The sequence below is a fragment of the Sturnus vulgaris genome, chromosome 4, assembly GCF_052056855.1.
Source record: "Sturnus vulgaris isolate bStuVul1 chromosome 4, bStuVul1.hap1, whole genome shotgun sequence".
NCBI classification, from domain to species: Eukaryota; Metazoa; Chordata; class Aves; order Passeriformes; family Sturnidae; genus Sturnus; species Sturnus vulgaris.
This window is the reverse complement of record NC_142246.1, coordinates 38,799,156-38,812,910: the sequence shown is the minus strand read 5'-3', so window position 1 is coordinate 38,812,910 and position 13,755 is coordinate 38,799,156. Positions and strand designations below refer to the sequence as shown.

Below are 13,755 nucleotides of genomic sequence, written 5' to 3'. Positions count from 1 at the left end.
ATGAATACTCCTCTGAGCTGATTTATTGCTAAAGTCTCCAAGCTTCTAAAGAAGAATGCAGTTAGGTCGGATAATACCAATCCTGTTGACGATAACAGGATTGTGGGTTTTTTTCATTTCTTTTTAGAGTTAATTTTTTTTAAGTAAATGAGTGTAAGTTGTTTCTCTTACTGTTCCTAAAAAAGTGAAGCAATATTGCACTGATTTCCCTGTCAATAGCTTCAGTAGATTTTTTCAAAAAAAGAAAATACCTTTTACTTTAACATAAACTTTGTTGATAGCATCTTTAGAGGTGAAATCTGTGAATTTCTATTTCCTGTGACTTAAATTTAACTTGCCAGAAACTCTCAGCATAGTATGCCAGTGCAGCACATGTTCTTTTAGACAGACTGGTAGGCCAAATCTTTATTAAAACTGTACAGCTGTGTTTTAAGCTGCTCATATAGTTTTTTGCCTTTTTTTTTGTTTGTTTGTTTGCTTGTTTGTTCGTGTTTTTTTTTTTTTTTTTAATGAGCTGATACTGAATTCTGATTCCCAAATAATCTCCTATAAAATTTTTGGACAGATTTGGCTTCCTGCCTTGAATATATATAATGAGTAAGGTGCTGATTATTGAGCCCTGAGGTGACAGGTTACAATCCTGCTTGTTTCTGAGATAATTAAAGGATTTGTCATGGGCTTTGGTTTCCTTATCTTTCGTATTGTGGCTTTTTCTAGCCTCAGATTAATCTTGGAACCACCATATTTCCACCATCATATTTCATTTTACTATCACTTTTTGCTTTGCTTTCATGAAGACCTAAAACGTTCTGTCCATAAACTCAATTCTTTTTTTCTTGATAGGTTTTAGCCAATTGCACAAATTCTTGAAAGCATTTTCTTTTTCAAAAAATGTTTTATGTAATCGAGCTAGTAGACTGTCAAAAACTATTGGCGTTTGGTGATCTTATTTCCCTGACACAGATATTATTAAAGCTTTAGGAGGAGATGGAGTTCTTTATTAGATCGTCTTATAGAGCCTTATCAAAAATAAACAAGCCTTTGGCCTTTCTGCTCAAATCCATTGTGGCTGTGGTGGCATACATACTAAATTATGAAAGCTTTGGCAAATTCTGAAGTTGTATTCAGAGTCATTAAGGTTAAAATGCTGTATAAAACTGGTGCATCCTAATAAGTTAATGATTAAAACAGGATTAATTGATGTTTTAAAATTCTGATGTGTGTTAAAACTACATGGGAATCCAAACTTTCCCTTTTATTCTTTCATGACAGCACAGTTCTAATAATATTAGGGGCTTGCTGACACTGCAGAGAGGTACTTAAATCCAAGCTGACATGAGTTTCATTACAAACCCTATTCATAGAAACATGTTTAGGTCTTACTGGACAAGAACTTAATGTTGGACTAAACAGCCTTAGAATGTACTCTTTGGCCGTGTGCAGAAAGACTACCACTGTATTTTGCTATTTTATGTATTTTATACTTAAGGCTTCAAGCTTACCTCCTTTTGAACTATTTTTGTATTTATGACAACAGCTTTGAGGATTTTAATAATATGAGGGCACAACTAATATGTGGCATAGCTGGAGGAGAGACAGTGGTACACTCCTTGAATTAATATGCATTGTAAGACATGTCAGGCAACAGTAAATGATCTCATTTTTTTCCAGTGAAATAATCCTAGTAGGCATTCTTCATTTGCTTATATATGCTTGCCTGTCAGGAGAATGAGTGTAGGAGGGAAGGGAAAAGAGGAGCGCGATCTTTTTACAGACATATTTTATTACAAATATAAGCTTCATTAATTTGCACTTTCAATGAGTAAGCTTCACCTAAGAGCTGCTGACCAAAATACTAAGCAAACAGCTGTGGTGGAAAATTTAATGTTTTCTTCTCTGACAATTTTAAATGCATTTCAAATGTATTTTTCTCTTTTTTTTTCATAGCATATCTTTTGTGATTTTAGTTATTATATATGTGCAAAGTAGAACTGCCTGGTTTTTGAGGGCACATTATTATTATGTGCACTGTAGAATAGCTATGGTTGCTATATTGTCACTCTCCTGTGTTTGTTTTTAACTGAGGAACTGGGCTTTTGATGTGGCTGAAGATGTATCCCAAAGCCTCACACTTATTTAATAGAGGTTTGATGCTCTCTTAAAGGATTTCTGTTTCTGATCTGGCTTTCTTGGTGTCACAGGAGGAAATCACACTATGTGCTCAGCATGAGGAAAGCATTAAGGGTTGCTGAAACTGGTAGCCTGATAACAACTAGGTGACTGCAGCTCCATATCTCCAAGCTCCAGCCTGGTAGTGAGCTGAGCATATCTTTGCAGTAGGTACATGCACAATCACATGTGTACAGTACACACTGCCAGCCCCACAGACCAATGCAGGCAGCAACACTCGCCTGATGTCTTGATTCTCTCTTGAGCTGGGCTGTCTTCCTAAGGAGTCTCTTGGACATGTTTATTAAATATTTTTTGTTAAGACAAATTGAATAAGTACAGTTCATACTACTTCATTTAGGGATAAAATTCTTTCCCATGTGGTCCCCTGGATTATAGAGGACGGTGAAATTCATGGGGTAAGTAGCAAAAGAAGTTTGCAGAGAAAGCAATTGCTGTGTCTGTACAGCTGTTGCTGTGGTTAAGGCAGATGGAAAAATGGTGGCAGGACCACCAGAACCAGGAGAAACAGATGTTGCACAGATATGGGAAATACTCTCTCCTGAGGTATTCACTTTTTAATGTTCTTGCCTTTTTTTTCTTGCCTTTCTGCAGATATCTTACTGCTATTTCTCTCTGCCCTCCAAATTATGTTTTTAAATTTTTTTCTTTTGGTTGGCTGAATGGGGATCCAAGAACTTTTTTTCAAGAAGAAAATTGGGTAGGCAGAAGGGTATGAGCCTTGTTAAGACTGAAAAGATGAACCTGAATGGACATTTGACATAGGTGCCAAAGAGAAATACATCAGGGAGAAACAGACCTGAGAATGAGTAGCAGAGAGAAAATTAATCTAAAATGTGGATCAAAACGTATGAGGAGTTAATTAAAATTGTCCCAAGGCTGTAAAAGACTGCCTTGGACTATGAAGTGCCACTGTGTGTAGGAGGCGGAGAGTCATACTTCTTCCAGAGAGAGACTGTTGTCTTGTGGACTGAATCACAGATTTCCCCTGTCTCAAAATCTCTACCTTCAGAAGATGTTTGGGTGTTCTGGTTTTTGTGTTTTGGTCTTGATTTGTTGGGGGGTTTTTTGTTGTTTTTTTTGTTTTGTGGGAGGTGGAATGTAGGTTGAGGTTTATGAAACTGCTTGTTTCTGCTTATTTGGAAGAGACTTGTGGGCAAAGGCGGTGAAGAGGCTTGTAGCTTGGCTATGTCAGCATGGTCTAAGCAAGAGCCAAGGAATGAATCAGAAACTCTTGGAGGAGGTGATGGGGTGAGAGAGAAGTGGGGTTGAGGCAGGAGTGTGTTACAGAAGAGATACTGATCTGTAATCCTGCATTTCAGAAGCATGTGATTCTGATTACTGTGGGAGGCGAATGGGAAGTCACCGAGGGATTTAAACAGGCATGTTTAATTTAAATGATAAAAAGAATAAAACACTTTTACTCAGCACTGCAGCTCTAAATATAACATCTATTCGTTTCCTGCATATTGTTTCTTTAATGAGTGATTTAGAAGAACTTGTGGGCTGTCAGAGCTAGGCACGAGAAAGGTGCCAAAAACTAATTAAGGTAAAAAGTCCCAGTTACGCCAACAGACTGTGCAAGGTGCATCCTCTTACAGATCAAGGACAGGCTTAGAGAGAGGATCAAAAGATGAAGTGCAAAAGCAAATGAATGGAAACATCCGATCACTAGAGCAAATAGGATTTTATAGACATATTTTTGTAAAAATAATCCTTGCATACCCACAGAAAAGGAACTTTTAGAGTGGGGTGGCTGAGGCTGTATAAAAATGTGTTCTCTAGCTGGCTATTCCCTGGAATTTCAGCTCATGTTTTAGTAAATCCCCACAATGTCATTAGTGATCCTGAGTATTATAGATACCAACAAGGATTTAGTTTTTGATAGTGGCAGATGAGATAAGGAAAGTTCAAACTTCCCGTATGTTTTAGAATTCTAATTGTGAGTTTTGCATAGCTGCTAAAATCCTCCTGTAATTCTTGGAGTGGTCCAGAAATAAGGCTTTTGCAAGTCAGGTTAGTTATAGTCCTCCCTAAATTGTCACATGATGAGTAATAAATAGATCAAAAATTCCTAGGGAGGAAAGGAACAAATAGGAATAAATAGTTGGGTTTTGCTGTATCAAAGTGATTATAATGTCTCACAGGCTTCCAAAGGACCTATTTCCTTTAGTTTTGAAAAGTAGGTAGCAAAAGATGTAGGTGATGAACTGGTTTAAGTTGTTTTTCAAGATCAGACAAAAATGGAAAATCTCTCTGCTTTCTAGCTAAGCTAGATGTCAGGCTACCATGATCACAGTCCAGAATTAATGTTGGAAAGTGTAAAGTAATGCATGAAAAGAAAAAAGTTGAATTACTCCTACGTATTGCTATGTTTTACATTAACAGCTTTTCCTAGTATAGAATAACATACTGTAGTCACCTTAGAAAAACTTCTGCTATTGTAAAATAGTGCCTTTAAAATGGAGCATAAAAAATGGCACAGCAGTATCTGTATGTCATTGTATAAATCTGCATTATCAGCTGGAACACTGTTGGATGGTCTAAAATGTAACAGGAATAGCATGCTTTGGGGAAAGACTTAAAGCCATTAAAGTCATGGAAAGGCTATCATTTGAGAGAGGAAGGGAATTCAGGCCTTTTCTAGGTTGACTGTGAGTTGACTAAAATAGGACTCTTATTTTTCTTCCAATGTCTCTTTGTTTCAAAAACTCTACATACATTTTTAAAGTGTAAAATGGTGAATTACTAATTTATGCTGAAAGATAACAAGCTTTTCTTTCGAATATCTGAAGTGCACAAAAACATACATGTACATCCATGTAGTTGTTACTGTGTTTAAGGTGAGTGCCTAAATGAATAGAGCACATTGCTGCAAAATGCATGAGTGTGATGCCTAGGATGCCCAAGGTGAGCAGTGCTGCTTTCTAGCTATGCTGGTTGGTTTGGAAATTATTACCTGTAAACCTTGGAAATTATACCTGTGTTACCATTAGATAGGCAATGTTTCAAAGCATTAGCAAAGCAAAGATTAGAAGAGTGTTTCAAAGCAGGTATTTTCACCTCTTTACATCCCTAGTTAGGTGAGACCGTATGAGGTCCAGATCTGGGCTGAGTTCACCTGTTCTAATCTTCTCCATCCTAGGTTTCTTTTCCCCCTTTTCCTCAGAAGAGGGGAAGACAGGGGAAGGGATGGTGCTGGTGGATGCGGAGCAGTGCTGTGAAGCTTTGTTTCAGTAAATACTGGATTTAACCACATACTAGGAAAGGATGGAGGAGCTAGACAAAAACTGTTCTAAAAAAGGCAAAATTTTTGCCATTTCCTTCTGTAGAAGGAAACAGATTTCTTCTCGTGCAGTTGACTAGGGAGACATGTTGGTTTTTCTTTTTAGAAGGCTTGGATTTTACCTATTATTTGAATATTTTTCTGGAAAATGGTGAAATTCTAGACTAGCCTGGAAAATATTTTTAACTCTTCGTTTTATGGGTCAGTTGGGATTGGGATTTCATTGAGAGGTATTGCAGCAACAAGCTCTAAGTATAGTGTGGCCTAAAAGAGTTTACAGACTTGAATAGACTATTTTTGTCCAGAGGATTTGTGGCTGCCCTGTCCCTGAAAGTGTTTAAGGCTGTGTTGTATGGGACTCTGAGCAACTGGGTCTAAGAGAAAGTGTCTGTGCCTATAGCAGGGGAGTTGGAACTAGGTGATCTTAAAGGTCCCTTTCAACCCAGGCCATTCTATGATTCTTAAAAAAAAGAAAAAAAAAGGCAACAGATATGATGACCATTGGGTAAATCAGAAGTAATCAGGACTGAAAACACAAGTTTTGTGATTCTAAAATCTGATGTCTTCATCTTGCGTTGCTAGGATGTGGTTGCCCTTTAGCTAAACATTAATAAAGGTGTGTAAACTGCCTTCTCAGACTGAAAGTTTGTACAATTTTCTGAGCCTTTAAAATCATCACACTGCTAGGCAGTGCTAGATATGCTTCTATGTCAAGTTGGCTGAAAGCAGCTACTTTTGTCTCATCTACGATCTTTACTGTAGACATCCATGTCTTTCTTTCTTTGTATGGCCATAAAGCTACCTGTGGCAAAACCTGAAAAGTAGCCCTTACCAAGTTAAAGTGCAGAGCTTGTTTGCTCAAATGAATGCATGTGTGCTTGTCTGCCTCCCTGTAAAATTCAAGGTGCTTATTATGAGTAAATTAAGTCACTTAAAGAGACTCCACAGTTGACCTCTCATACCTGCAAGCAGGTTCAGGATATGCTACAACACATAAGATGAAATTTTGGAAGCTACATAAAGGCTTCCTTGGAAATGCTTCTGTTTTCTTGATATTGGTTGTGCTTTAAATCATGAAATATATGTACTAAACCTGCATCTGCAAAGAAAAGTCAAATGAGAAGCTGTAGATGCTATTTACTTTGGGAATTTTGGCTCCACATACCTGAATTTTTAAGCACAACATCTAGATTAAAGCATTTATGAAATTTGTCACTAAGCCTAATGTTGTTTTTTTGAGGAAATCCTCTGTGACATTTCTAGAATATAATTATGGTCTGTTGTAGGAAACTGAGTGATAAGTAAAAGATTATCTTAATAAACTACAAAAACATAATTATGGTAAAAGCTTGAAGTAATCAAATGTGTTTTGAGTCCACTGAAGGACCATTTACTGCATATTAGATGTTAATCTTGACATAATTTTTGTATTGAAGATAAGCACCATGCACAGAAATAATTTCTACTTCATGCTATTTCTGTTATCCTTAGTTCTTGGTTTTGTATTACTTTAAGACTTAGTAGTATAGATGCATCTTCTGTAGCAGAGAATGAAATAATAGAGTAAGCAAAGGTTCACAGTCTGCTATCCCAGTTATGCTTCTGTTTGTTTACTGCCCAGGTTTAGGATTTTGCAAATGGCCTTTTAAGCCCTCTCTTTTAAATTACCAGAAAATGCTGAGTTATATTAGGAGAACAAACCTTGTTTGTCACAAGTCAGTCTGTAACGTACAAAAAACCCCAGCAAACCAATTCTTTCCGTCCTCTCTCCCCACCTCTTCAAGGGTTTTTGTATACTTTAGGAAACAGCAGATTTTTAAGCAGATTTTTAACATTTTTGGTTTTGGGTCAACCCTTTACATGTCCAGTTTTAGGCAATCTTTTGAAAACGTTTGTATCACAGTAATCTTTGGTATACCCAAAGAGATTGTATGTGTCAGTGGGGTCTGAGCTGATGAGGTCTGGTGCTGGAGGTTGAGATGCTGCAGTTCAATCCCATGGCTGGAGCTCACTGAAAGCTCAGAGCATCAGCTGATGCAGCAATTCTTTATGTGGGTCAGCCTTTACAGGAAGAAAGCAGACTATGTAGTGTGAGTTATGTTATCCTGCCTACTTAATCTTTTCAGCTTCTTCTAATCCTTTTGCAGGGTAGCTATGTATATGATTTGACTGGGTAGCACTTCTGGTGCCATAATTAAAGAACAAATTGTCCAGTTCCTGAATGACACAATACCAGAAGTAGCTTTGTTTGAGTTAAATTATGCTGTCCCTAAGAAAATATGATGGTGTTTTTATGCAGCTGTGTAATCTGCTAAACACTGAATTAATTAAAGTATGATGAAGGATTCTGAGCTTTCATTTTAGATTACTTACTATACACATACTTAAATTCAGTGGCCAAACTTCAAATCAAGAACCTTGTTCCTATAAAATCAAAATGTCTACATTTTTTTTCACTGAAAGAAAAATCTAAAATTCTAACTAAAATTATTTTAGGTTCATGACGTTTTACTCCAAGTGAGAGAATGTTTCATTTCTATTGCAAATATCTTTTAAGAGAAGAAAAGGATATGAAATGCTAAGCTTATGACTGTTAACAAAAATAATCATCAGACTAGGAAATCAATCTGTCTCTCTTGCATGAAAGCTTATGCCAAAATGCACTTTCATGAGGTGGTCAAGGCATTGTTCTGGTAGAGAAGATGTAGCCAAGGTGTATCTGAAGCCAAGCAAGGCTGCATGGTTCACCCTTGTAGACCAGATGGATACCCCTCATTATAGCATATTACTTAAATAAGTGACTCTTCTGCAATTTCATTTGCTTCAAGAATCTCGTTTCTGCACTTCAGCAACCATTAACTGCATCCCACATCCCTCCCAAAATTTCCACAACTCCCCCCTTCAAAAACACCCCAAGAAAACAATAGAAAACCCACCTCTGTACCTTATATTTTTTAAAAATAATTAGTTCTTTCAGACTAATCTTCTAAGGTGCTGTCTCTTCAAAAGCTGCTTTTGAGCAAATTGGTATCTTCCTATGAATTGCATGTCACTAACTGGACTCTTAAGTAGAGATTATGATGCAAGTTAAAAACCAGATATGTAAAACAGTTACTTTTCCCTTATCTTCCATTTTGATTTGTCACACTGATTTCCAAGCTGGGAGCTGCTTTGTATTTTGTAGATCATGTCAATCATTTAAAATACTACATTTTCATGATTATTCAATCATTTTCTACTGAAGTGGTGCTCTACCAATTTGTATCTAGTACAAGGAGAATTTGAAGGAATAGGACTGTTTCATGATCTGATTCCTTCCTGTGATACTATGAAACTGCCACCTGCACCTGATTTTTAGTTGCATGGGGCTCATTAAGCTAAAGGAAAAATTAATACATCCATATCTTCATTTTGCAATAGCCTTGAGGATGTTAAGATATCCAGAAAGTATACTTCCTAGGCTACGTGACATCATGTTCTAACCTTGCAGCTCATGCATATCTTTAATTCCAATGAAGCCTCTTATTTTTGTATTTTAACACTGGAACACCACGCTTAACATGCACATGTTGTTCATACATAAATTAAAGCAGGGTTGAATTTTCCAAAATTGAAACTTCCACATTTTATCCCATAGATGCCTTAAAATATTTGTGTCTATTTTAGTGTTTTTGTATGCGTGCTTCTAGATAGCATAATTTCAATGCCATGCTGAATTTCACTAGAATTTAGACTACACGTCAGTTACAAACCACAGTTTTAATTACGGCACAGATGCATGTAGATGAGAGTAAAAAAATAAGATAATTTAGATTATATTTAACCACTATGTTAATTTCCTTCTTCCCTGTGCTATGATAATGTAAACAGCAAATGGAGGAGCTTAGTTTGCTGAAATGGTTATTTAAAACTTAGAAATAAATGTTAAACCTTAATCTGTTTCCTCCAGATTTCTTTATTACAGGCATTAACATAACTGCTGTTCTCTGAAATTTATTTCATTTTAATGTTGTAACTGAAAATATACAATATCTGTGATTAGCGAGGATGTAACTTGCTCTTCTGTGTGCTTCTATGTTGTATTGTAGTGTGTTTGGATTCTTATGCATCTACTTTCCTAGATTAGTGTCTTTCCTAATGTTTCAGATCCATTTTCTTTCCTCACCATGAAATAATGTATAGAATTTTTCTATTTTAGACAGCACATTATTCAATTCTCTTGGCATACAGTGCTCTGATTTTTATCTTGAAAAGTTCTTCAGTGTTCTGAGAAATGTTGTGTTTGTTTGTTATGGGATCTTGTTTTCAAAACCTGCAATATGATCTTTCATTATTTTCCTGTTGATATTTTACTGATCTTAATGTGGTTTTGGTGGGTATTAATTTGAATTTGAGCAAATATTCCTGGCAGAAATTTTAAGATGATGACGAGAAAATTTGAAAGAAGTAGAGAAGAAAATATTGTCTTAAGCATCTTCATATGTCAGGTATCACAATATGGTGTGTCTAAGAGAAACAGTACAGAAAGGAGCACAAAGAGGACAGCTTGGATGGATATAAAATTACTAAATTAGCAGACAGAAAGCTTTAATCAATTAAATTTTACTTTTTATTGAGCTTTTAAAAAGTATGTTGAAAGGCCTGTTCCCTGAATTTTTAATATCTCCCAGGAATTGAGATTCTGTAGTTGGTTGGGGGCATCCTGTTCTGCGGCTTAACCAACCTCATGATTTAAAAAATACCCAACAAAACACAACACAAAACAGAGAAAGCAACCAAACTCCTCTTTTCCTGGTCAGATTTTCCTATGCTCCTTCTTTTCCTTGTCCTATGGCTATGCATCTTAAAGGACAGTCTGGCTTACTCTTCTCTACCCTCACATTAGGTAGTTGTGGACTGTAATAAGGTCTCACTTTTTTTTTTTCTTTTATGGCTGAACAAACTCAGTTTTCTTAGCTTTTCCTTGTAGTATCACATGCTCCGGCCCTCTAATCATCCTGGTGGCTCCTTCCACTGGACTTGTTCACCCATTCTCCACTAGCAGGGCAGTAGCTAAAACCTTGTGACCAAGAAGTGGTACCAATCAAAGGGCTGTGCCTGGCAGGTCATCTAGCAGCCCTCAGGCAGGATGAACACTCTTGTCTGGGATGGAGGCACTCCAGGGCAGCTGCTCTGACCAGCTTCTTCTGGATATGAGAAGGGGTTTAATGTTTGCCATGAATTTTACTGTTGTGAAGATACTTGGTACTACATAGTGTTATGTTTTGATTTAGTAGAGACATACTGCAATATGCTGAAACCAAAACACAAGCATGACATAGCAGTTGAAATATATGTTTAGATCAATATACAAAAGTGATTCCCATTACTGATCTATATATGCCCACTGTCAGGATGGTGGGCATCTCCAGTTCACCAGGAAGGAATATGTGGGCTAAAGCCCTCTCAAGCCTAGTGCTCTTGTGAGAGTGCTTCTGTCGGTTTTTTGATTTCACACTTTTTGTGGGACTGAGACCTGTCATATGTAACTTCTCCCCCTGCTGGCCTGGCTAGCTGGGGGAGACTTTATATGCTAGTAATTATTTTAGAAAAGGCTGTTTGCATAACCTGCTGACTTATTGCTACAGCCATATATCTAAAGGAAAAGTTACCCTCCAGTCCCCCTTACGTGGAGATAAATTTGACTTTCTTTATGCTGCTAGGTGCTCATTCTTGTATTTCTTCCCCAAGTTCATCACCCTTGCCCATCTCCCGAATCTTCTTTCCTTGTAGAGGTTTGTTCATCAGTCAGGCAGGCTGTATCTCTTTGGGACTGTTGTAGATGTGTTCCTGGTGAGCTGGTGGGCCTTTGAGAACCTGGAGAGGTGCCTGCTTGTACCAGCTGCTCCTCATATCCAAGCTCAACACATGTTTCAATCAGGTGAGGTGAGTGTGTCCAGCTGTACAAAGATGAAGAGTCATAATGCTGTCAGGAAAAAAATGAGGGAGAAAAGCTTCCAGCATCATTAGTACCCTCAGCCCCTGACATACTCCAGGCAGCTACCTGAAGGGCCCCAAGAGAGGGCAGCAGCCTCATTTACCAGGTTCATGATCTAGTTGAGTGGTTGTGAAGGGCTTGAATCTACTCCAGTGAAAACATGGACCCAACTTCCAGGCCTTAAGCAGATCCCTCCTGACTATGCAGGTGACATTGCAGGTGGATTTTAAAACAAATACTTGCGGCTGGTCACAGTCCTTTTTGTCTCAGTGGGGTTGGAAAGATGTATTTGGCATGATGGGTGCACAGAGTTTTGGGAATAGGCATGTCACTGCAGGAAGGAGAAGCTAAAAGAAATAACCAGGGAAGAGTCTTCATAGGCTCGTAAGGGTTAAATCATTTGCTCTAGGAAAACTAGCAGGCATTCCGAGATTCATCATCACAATTTTGATAAAAAGGAAGAGAATACATAATTTCTTATTTGCCATCTGTAATAATAATCTGTTCAGTTTTCTTTGATTATTAAAAAAAATAGCCATGATGAGAATATATTTTCATAGAACAAGAAATGTGAGATTTTTTTTCACCTCTGCATTTCTTGCAGTACAAAGCAGTATGCGCATTACAGTATTTTTGATCTTTAAAGGAAAGTTATGATACCCTCTACTGGTTATTTTTGGAAATAAATCTGAGCTATAACTGACCAATTTAGAGTCAGCCGCAGTTAAACTTAATCTGTATCACAATTTTAATGTGGTTTCTTTTTTTCTTTTCTTTTTTTTCTTATGGATTTGTGAGGAGTTTGGGTTGTTATGGTACTTCTTCTCCTTTATTTCTTTCCCTGGCTTTAGCAGAGTAAATCTGACTGTGATGGAACTGTGTTTTTGAATGCAGGTTGTTATGGCTTTCAGACCAACAATTCTATAGGTACAAATGAAAATAGCTAGATGTTATCACAGCTCTTGTTGCCTAGTAACCAAAGCCCAACGTGTAATTCAGCAAGATAAATTTGATGCACTTTACCTCTCTTTTCCTTTTTATCAGCAGAATATAAAATACGTTTAGACTTGAATGTTTTGTTTTCTGATTACTAAAATATATTGAAATCTTTAACTTTGCAAGCTCAGTTATAGTGATCTCAGAACTGATGTAAATTTCCCATAATGAAGAGTGATCTGATTCTTGTAACATTCCTTTACTTCTCATATAAGTAGCTGTGAATACAAATATTAAATTATTTTCTCCATGCCATTCTCATATTTTACCTTTCCATTTTGTATTCTGATTTGATGATGATTTTACATATTTTTCTACTGGATCCATTTATGCAGTCGAGGTTTGTTCTCAGAATTATTTGCTCAACTATACTGATAATATGCCTTAAATTATCAAGGACTGTCCTTGAATTAGTTACTGAGTTTGTGAGCAGGTATGAAATGTTTGCTTCATTGGGACGAGTTGTGTAAACAAATACTTACTGTAGTAGATTTCTAGCATTGATTTTTGCTGTGTAAGTTAATGATTATATCTTATCATAGAATTATCTATCAAATGAATTTATCTACTCACCATTATAACTAATCATATTGTTGTCTGGTAATATAAATTGTATTAGTAATATTATCTTAATCTTTGCATAAACATACACTAAAGTATAATGATTTCACTGTACTCCTTCAACCTTATAATTAATAACCTTTAAGCTTAGTAAGGTTGTTTTGAATTGTGTGACACTGACTTTTATGCTTATTATATCTTTTCCACTTACTCTGTTAGACTTATTAAATATTTTCAAGAATTTTCTAAGATTTAAACTATTTTTAAAGTATTTTGCTTAGCAGTAGTCTGTGTATCTCAGTGTAATTGCATTTGCATCTTTTCCTCATTTCTCTTTCATTAACAGTAGATATTCAAATCGAGCTTTTGTTAAATGTATGATCCTTCATTTTTCCTGCCTATATTGATTGCCAGACTTGAATTATCATTCTTCCAAGAAGGTCACAGACTTCTGGTGAAGCTGAATTCTGTCCTTACTGGAATCTCTTGCATAAAGATGCTTATTTTTGATGCTAGCAAAAATATGGTACAGTGTCCAGTGCTTGCATGCAAATAAGATTTACATATTCTATTATGGTCTAGAAGACTTTCTTTTAAAAATAGCCAACATTGAAGGCTTGGAAATGAGATGTAATTATGAAATGCTGGGAAATATAAGAAGGGAACTTGTGAATGAATATTGGGAAGAGTTTAAATAGAGCATGAATTACAGTTTGTGGAATGACTTCCCCAGTGAACACAATGG

The 13,755-nt window shown here is 36.6% G+C and overlaps 1 protein-coding gene across 1 annotated transcript in view; it reads left to right on the top strand.

Moving 5' to 3' along the window:
- KLHL2 (kelch like family member 2) overlaps positions 1–13,755 on the top strand; it is a 53,671-nt gene that overhangs the window by 20,126 nt on the left and 19,790 nt on the right. The gene's annotated exons all lie outside the window — the stretch shown is intronic.